This window comes from Arachis stenosperma, chromosome 1 (assembly GCF_014773155.1).
Source record: "Arachis stenosperma cultivar V10309 chromosome 1, arast.V10309.gnm1.PFL2, whole genome shotgun sequence".
In the NCBI taxonomy this organism is placed as follows: domain Eukaryota; kingdom Viridiplantae; phylum Streptophyta; class Magnoliopsida; order Fabales; family Fabaceae; genus Arachis; species Arachis stenosperma.
Window position 1 is genome coordinate 32,384,402 of NC_080377.1, and position 7,653 is coordinate 32,392,054.

At 39.5% G+C, this 7,653-nt stretch overlaps 1 non-coding gene across 1 annotated transcript; it reads left to right on the plus strand.

Annotated features, from left to right (window-relative positions):
- The first annotated feature begins 323 nt into the window (after positions 1-323).
- LOC130948987 (small nucleolar RNA R71) lies at positions 324-431 on the plus strand. Its single transcript, XR_009073307.1, has one exon. It is a non-coding gene; the product is annotated as a small nucleolar RNA R71 (small nucleolar RNA).
- Positions 432-7,653: the final 7,222 nt, after the last annotated feature.

Below are 7,653 nucleotides of genomic sequence, written 5' to 3' on the forward strand. Positions count from 1 at the left end.
TCCTTAGTACTGCCAGGAGCATTTTGTATTCCAGACAGACTTTGAGAAATCAAATTGACTTGTTGAGTCAATATCTTATTCTGAGCCAGTATGGCATTCAGAGCATCAATCTCAAGAACTCCTTTCTTCTGACTTGTCCCATTGTTCACAGGATTCCTTTCAGAAGTGTACATGAATTGGTTATTTGCAACCATCTCAATTAGTTCCTGAGCCTCTGTAGGCGTCTTCTTCAGATGAAGAGATCCTCCAGCAGAGCTATCCAAAGACATCTTGGATAGTTCAGAGAGACCATCCTAGAAAATACCTATGATGCTCCATTCAGAAAGCATGTCTGAGGGACATTTTCTGATTAATTGTTTGTATCTTTCCCAAGCTTCATAGAGGGATTCTCCATCCTTCTGTCTGAAGGTTTGGACTTCCACTCTAAGCTTACTCCATTTTTGAGGTGGAAAGAACTTTGCCAAGAAGGCGTTGACTAGCTTTTCCCAAGAGTCCAGGCTATCTTTAGGTTGTGAGTCCAACCATATTCTAGCTCTGTCTCTTACAGCAAAAGGGAATAGCATCAGTCTGTAGACCTCAAGGTCAACCCGATTAGTCTTGACTGTGTCACAGATTTGCAAGAACTCAGCTAAAAACTGATGAGGATCTTCCATTGGAAGTCCATGGAATTTGCAATTCTGTTGCATTAGAGAAACTAATTGAGGCTTAAGCTCAAAGTTGTTTGCTCCAATGGCAGGGATAGAGATGCTTCTCCCATAGAAGTCGGGAGTAGGTGCAGTAAAGTCACCCAGCACCTTCCTTGCATTGTTGGCATTGTTGTTGTTTTCGGCTGCCATGTCTTCTTCTTTGAAGAATTCGGTCAGGTCCTCTAAAGAGAGTTGTGCTTTGGCTTCTCTTAGCTTTCTCTTCAAGGTCCTTTCAGGTTCAGGGTCAGCTTCAACAAGAATGCCTTTGTCTCTGCTCCTGCTCATATGAAAGAGAATAGAACAAGAAGATGTGGAATCCTCTATGTCACAGTATAGAGATTCCCTGAGGTGTCAGAGGAAAAGAAAAATAGAAGGAGGTAGAAGAATTCGAACTTGATTAGATAGAGTTCGAATTGTGCATTAGGAAGGAGTAGTACTCCATAAATAGAAGGATGTGAGAAGGAGGGAAGAGAATTTTCGAAAATTAATTAGAAATATGTCAAAAACATTTTAAAAATTGATTGATAATTTTCGAAAATTCAAAGTAGAAAAGAAATCAAGTGATTTTTGAAAAAGATTTTGAAATTAGAAGTTAAAAAGATTTGATTGAAAACTATTTTGAAAAAGATGTGTTTAAAAATATATGATTGAAAAGATTTGATTTGAAAACAATTTTAAAAGATATGTTTTGAAAACAATTTTTAAAAGATTTGATTTTGAAAATTAATGACTTGCCTAACAAGAAAAGATATGATTTAAACATTAAACCTCTCTCAACAGAAAAGGTAACAAACTTGAGATGTTCAATCAAATCATTAATTGTTAGTAAGTATCTTTAAAAAGAGGAAAGAAATTAATTTTGAAAACCTTTGATTGAAAAGATATGATTTGAAAAAGATTTGATTTTGAAAAACCTTGAAAATTTGAAAAAAAAAACAAAATCTTCCCCTTAGCACCATCCTGGCGTTAAACGCCCAGAATGGTATACATTCTGGCGTTTAACGCCCAAAATGCACCCTTTTTGGGCGTTAAACGCCCAACCAGGTACCCTGACTGGCGTTTAAACGCCAGTCTGTCCTTCTTCACTGGGCGTTTTGAACGCCCAGCTTTTTCTGTATAATTCCTCTGCAGCATGTTCTGAATCTTCAATTCTTTGTATTATTGACTTGAAAAGACACAAATTAAAAATATTTTTTGGATTTTTAATAATCAAAATGCAACAAGAATCAAATAACAATGCATGCAAGACACCAAACTTAGAAGTTTGTATACTACTGACACTATATGAGACACATAAACACTCAAGTCAAAAGAATTCAAAGATTAGAGTAAGAAATCATCAAGAATTACTTGAAGATCCTTAAGACACATGAATGACTGTAAGCAATTGACACCAAACTTAAGATGAGACACTAGACTTAAGCAGGAAACATAAAATCTTTTTGTTTTTTTTTTTATGGTTTTGTAAATTTTTTTTTTTGTGATTTTCGAAAACTAAGTGAAAAAAGATATCAAAATTCTTAATGAGAATTCCAGGAATCAGTGCAATGCTAGTCTAAGACTTCGGTCCAGGAATTAGACATGGCTTCACAGCCAGCCAAGCTTTCAAAGAAAGCTTCGGTCCAAAACACTAGACATGGCCAAAGGCCAGCCAAGCCTTAGCAGATCACTGCTCCAAAAGCAAGATTGATAAAAATCAACAAGCTTCTGTGATGATAAGTTGAAACCTCGGTCCAATGAGATTAGACATGGCTTCTCAGCCAGCTAGATTTCAACAAATCATCATGAAACTCTAGAATTCACCTTCAAGAATTTCGAAAAAAAATAAATACCTAATCTAAGCAACAAGATGAACCGTCAGTTGTCCATACACAAGAACAATCCCCGGCAACGGCGCCAAAAACTTGGTGCACGAAATTGTGAACACTACTTTGTCCATATTCAAATAATCCCCGATAATGGCTCCAAAGACTTGGTGCTCAATACCATGGCATAAACACAACTTCGCACAACTAACCAGCAAGTGCACTGGGTCATCCAAGTAATACCTTACGTGAGTAAGGGTCGATCCCACGGAGATTGTTGCTATGAAGCAAGCTATGGTCACCTTGTAAATCTCAGTCAGGCAAACTCAAATGGGTATAGTGATAAACAAATAAAGATAAAGATAGAGATAGAGATACTTATGTATATCATTGGTGAGAGCTTCAGACAAGCGTATGAAGATGCCTTCCCTTCCGTCTCTCTGCTTTCCTACAGTCTTCGTCCAATCCTTCTTACTCCTTTCCATGGCAAGCTCGTGTAGGGTTTCACCGTTGTCAATGGCTACCTCCCATCCTCTCAGTGAAAGCGATTGCATATGCTCTGTCACAGCATAGCGGAATTCAGCTGTCGGTTCTCGGTCAGGCCGGAATAAAATCCATTGATTCTTTTGCGTCTGTCACTAACGCCCCGCCTGCTAGGAGTTTGAAGCACGTCACAGTCATTCAATCATTGAATCCTACTCAGAATACCACAGACAAGGTTAGACCTTCCGGATTCTCTTGAATGCCGCCATCAGTTCTCGCCTATACCACGAAGATTCCGATTAAAGAATCCAAGAGATAAACACTAGAGCCTCGAATGCTTGTAGAACAAGAGTGGTTGTCAGTCACCTTGTTCATGAGTGAGAATGATGATGAGTGTCACGGATCATCACATTCATCAAGTTGAAGAACAAGTGATATCTTGGACAAAGAACAAGCGGAATTGAATAGAAGAACAATAGTAATTGCATTAATACTCGAGGTACAGCAGAGCTCCACACCTTAATCTATGGTGTGTAGAAACTCCACCGTTGAAAATACATAAGAACAAGGTCTAGGCATGGCCGAATGGCCAGCCTCCCAAATGATCTAAGATAGCATAAAACACGAAGGTAGCTACCCAGATATCTAATACAATAGTAAAAGGTCCTACTTATAGAAAAACTAGTAGCCTAAGGTGTACAAAAGATGAGTAAATGACATAAAAATCCACTTCCGGGCCCACTTGGTGTGTGCTTGGGCTGAGCAATAAAGCATTTTCGTGTAGAGACTCTCCTTGGAGTTAAACGCCAGCTTTTATGCCAGTTTGGGCGTTTAACTCCCATTTAGGTGCCAGTTCCGGCGTTTAACGCTGGAATTTCTTGAGGTGACTTTGAACGCCGGTTTGGGCCATCAAATCTTGGGCAAAGTATGGACTATCATATATTGCTGGAAAGCCCAGGATGTCTACTTTCCAACGCCGTTGAGAGCGCGCCAATTGGGCTTCTGTAGCTCCAGAAAATCCACTTCGAGTGCAGGGAGGTCAGAATCCAACAGCATCTGCAGTCCTTTTGAGTCTCTGGATCAGATTTTTGCTCAGATCCCTCAATTTCAGCCAGAAAATACCTGAAATCACAGAAAAACACACAAACTCATAGTAAATTCCAGAAAAGTGATTTTTAACTAAAAACTAATAAAAATATAATAAAAACTCAACTAAAACTACCAAAAACATACTAAAAACAATGCCAAAAAGTGTATAAATTATCCGCTCATCACTTATACTTTAAATATAGAAAATAATCCAATAATTATAAAATTGGATAATAATTACAACTTATCTCAAATCCAATAAATCAAAACTTGCCTTAATTATCCCTAACAAAATAATCTATGAAATTAAGGCTATAAATAACTGTAGGATTTGAGACTTGATCATAATAAGACTTTTCAAAGATTCTGGGTCTTACAACATCCCTGCTGAATCCATAATCTTAGACACTGGGAAGGATGAGGATGAATGCGTCATCCTTGGAAGACCCTTCCTAGCCACAGCAGGAGCTGTGATTGATGTTGACAAAATAGAATCAGTCCTTCAATTGAATGGGGACTACCTTGTGTTTAAAGCTCAAGGATCTTCCTCTGCAACCATGGAGAGGAAGCATGAAAAGCTTCTCTCAATACAGAGTCAAACAAAACCCCCACAATCAAACTCTAAGTTTGGTGTTGGGAGACCACAACCAAACTCTAAGTTTGGTGTTGAACCCCCACATTCAAACTCTATGTTTGGTGTTGGGAGGTCCCAACAATGCTCTGATGATCTGTGAGCTCCATGAAAGCTCCCTGTCAAGCTATTGACATTAAAGAAGCGCTTATTGGGAGGCAACCCAATTTTTATTTATCTATATCTCTATTGTTCTTTTATGTTTTATTAGGTTTATGATCATGTGGAGTTACAAAATAATTGCTAAAATTAAAAACAGAATAAAAAATAGCAGAAGAAATAGCACACCCTGGAGGAAGAGCTTATTGGTGTTTAAACGCCAGTAAGGAGCATCTTGCTGGCATTCAACGCCAGAACAGAGCATGAATCTGGCGTTGAACGCCAGAAACAAGCAGCAGTTTGGCGTTTAAACGCCAGGATTGCACCCTGAGGAAAGCTGGTGTTTAACGCCAGCAACAAGCATCAGGCTGGCGTTAAACGCCAGAAACATGCTACATTTGGGCGTTTAACGCCAGAAACAAGCTTCAGTCTGGCGTTAAATGCCAGGATTGTAGACAGAGGGCATTTTACACGCCTAATTGGTGCAGGGATGATTCATCCTTGACACCTCAGGATCTGTGGACCCCACAGGATCACCTCAAGATCTGTGGACCCCACAGGATCCCCACCTACCTTAACTCACCTTCTCTCTTCTTCACACAATCCAATAACACTCTTCCCCAAACACCCTTCACCAATCACCTCAATCTCTCTTCCCCATCACCTCTTTACCACTCACATCCATCCACTATTCCCCATAAACCCGACCTACCTTTAAATTCAAAATCTTTTTCCCACCCAAACCCACCCTAAATGACCGAACCCTAAGCCCTCTCCCTCTATTATATAAACCCCTCTATCCTTCTTCATTTTCACACATCACTACCCTCTCTTATCTCCATTGGCCGAATATACATCTCTTTCCCTCTCCTCCATTTCTTCTTCTTCTTCATCTATTATTTCCTCTTTTGCTCGAGGACGAGCAACATTCTAAGTTTGGTGTGGTAAAAGCATAGCTTTTTTGTTTTTTCATAACCATTGATGGCACCTAAGGCCGGAGAAATCTCTAGAAAGAGGAAAGGGAAGACAAAAGCTTCCACCTCCGAGTCATGGGAGATGGAGAGATTCATCTCAAAAGCCTCTCAAGACCACTTCTATGAAATTGTGGAAAAGAAGAAGGTGATCCCCGAGGTCCCTTTCATGCTTAAGAAAAATGAGTATCCGGAGATCCGACATGAGATCCAAAGAAGAGGTTGGGAAGTTCTTACCAACCCCATTCAACAAGTCCGAATCTTAATGGTTCAAGAGTTATATGCCAATGCATGGATTACTAGGAACCATGATCAAAGTATGAACCCGAACCCAAAGAATTATCTTACAATGGTTCGGGGGAAATGCTTAGATTTTAGTCCGGAGAATGTAAGGTTGGCATTCAACTTGCCTATGATGCAAGAAGATGCACGCCCCTACACTAGAAGGGTCAACTTTGATCAAAGGTTAGACCAAGTCCTCAAGGACATATGTATGGAAGGAGCTCAATAGAAAAGAGACTCAAAAGGCAAGCCAGTTCAATTAAGAAGACTGGACCTTAAGCCTGTGGCTAGAGGATGGTTGGAGTTCATCCAACGATCCATCATCCCCACTAGCAACTGATCTGAAGTTACTGTGGATCGGGCCATCATGATCCATAGCATCATGATTAGAGAGGAAGTAGAAGTTCATGAAGTCATCTCTCTAGAACTCTACAATGTAGCCGAAAAGCCCTCCACCTTGGCAAGGCTAGCTTTTCCTCATCTAATTTGCCATCTATGCTACTCAGCTGGAGTTGTCATAGAAGGAGACATCCTCATTGAGGAGGACAAGCCCATCACTAAGAAGAGGATGGAGCAAACAAGAGAGCCCATTCATGGATCTCAAGAAACGCATGAGGAAGCTCATCATCAAGAGATCCCTGAGATGCCTCAAGGGATGCACTTTCCTCTAAACAACTATTGGAAACAACTCAACACTTCTCTAGAAGGATTGAGTCATGATATGAACCAATTAAGGGTGGACCACCAAGAGCACTCCATCATTCTCAATGAGATTAGAGAAGATCAAAGAGCTGTGAGGGAGGAGCAACAAAGGCAAGGAAGAGACATAGAGGAGCTCAAGAACACCACTGGTCCTTCAAGGAGAAGGCGCCACCATCACTAAGGTAGATTCATTCCTTAACTTCCATGTTCTTATCACTCTGTTTTTCGGTTTTTGAGCTTCATGTTTGTCTATGTTTGTGTCTTTATTACATGATCATTAGTGTGTAGTGCCTATGTCTTAAGGCTATGAATAATTTCATGAATCCTTCACCTTTCTTAAATGAAAAATGTTTTTAATTCAAAAGAACAAGAAGTACATGAGTTTCGAATTCATCCATGAAATTAGTTTAATTATATTGATGTGGTGACAATACTTTTTGTTTTCTGAATGAATGCTTGAACAGTGCATATTTTTTATCTTGTTATTTATGAATGTTGAAATTGTTGGCTCTTGAAAGAATGATGAACAAGAGAAATGTTATTGATAATCTGAAAAATCATAAAATTGATTCTTGAAGCAAGAAAAAGCAGTGAATAACAAAAGTTTGCGAAAAAAATGGCGGAAAAAAAAGAGAGAATGAAAAAGAAAAAAGCAAGCAAAAAAAGCCAATAGCCCTTAAAACCAAAAGGCAAGGGTAAAAAGGATCCAAGGCTTTGAGCATCAATGGATAGAAGGGCCCAAGGAAATAAATCCAGTCCTAAGCAGATAAAACAAGCTGTCCCTAACCATGTGCTTGTGGCATGCAGGTCCAAGTGAAAAGCTTGAGACTGAGTGGTTAAAGTCGTGATCCAAAGCAAAAAGAGTGTGCTTAAGAGCTCTGGACACCTCTAACTGGGGACTTTAG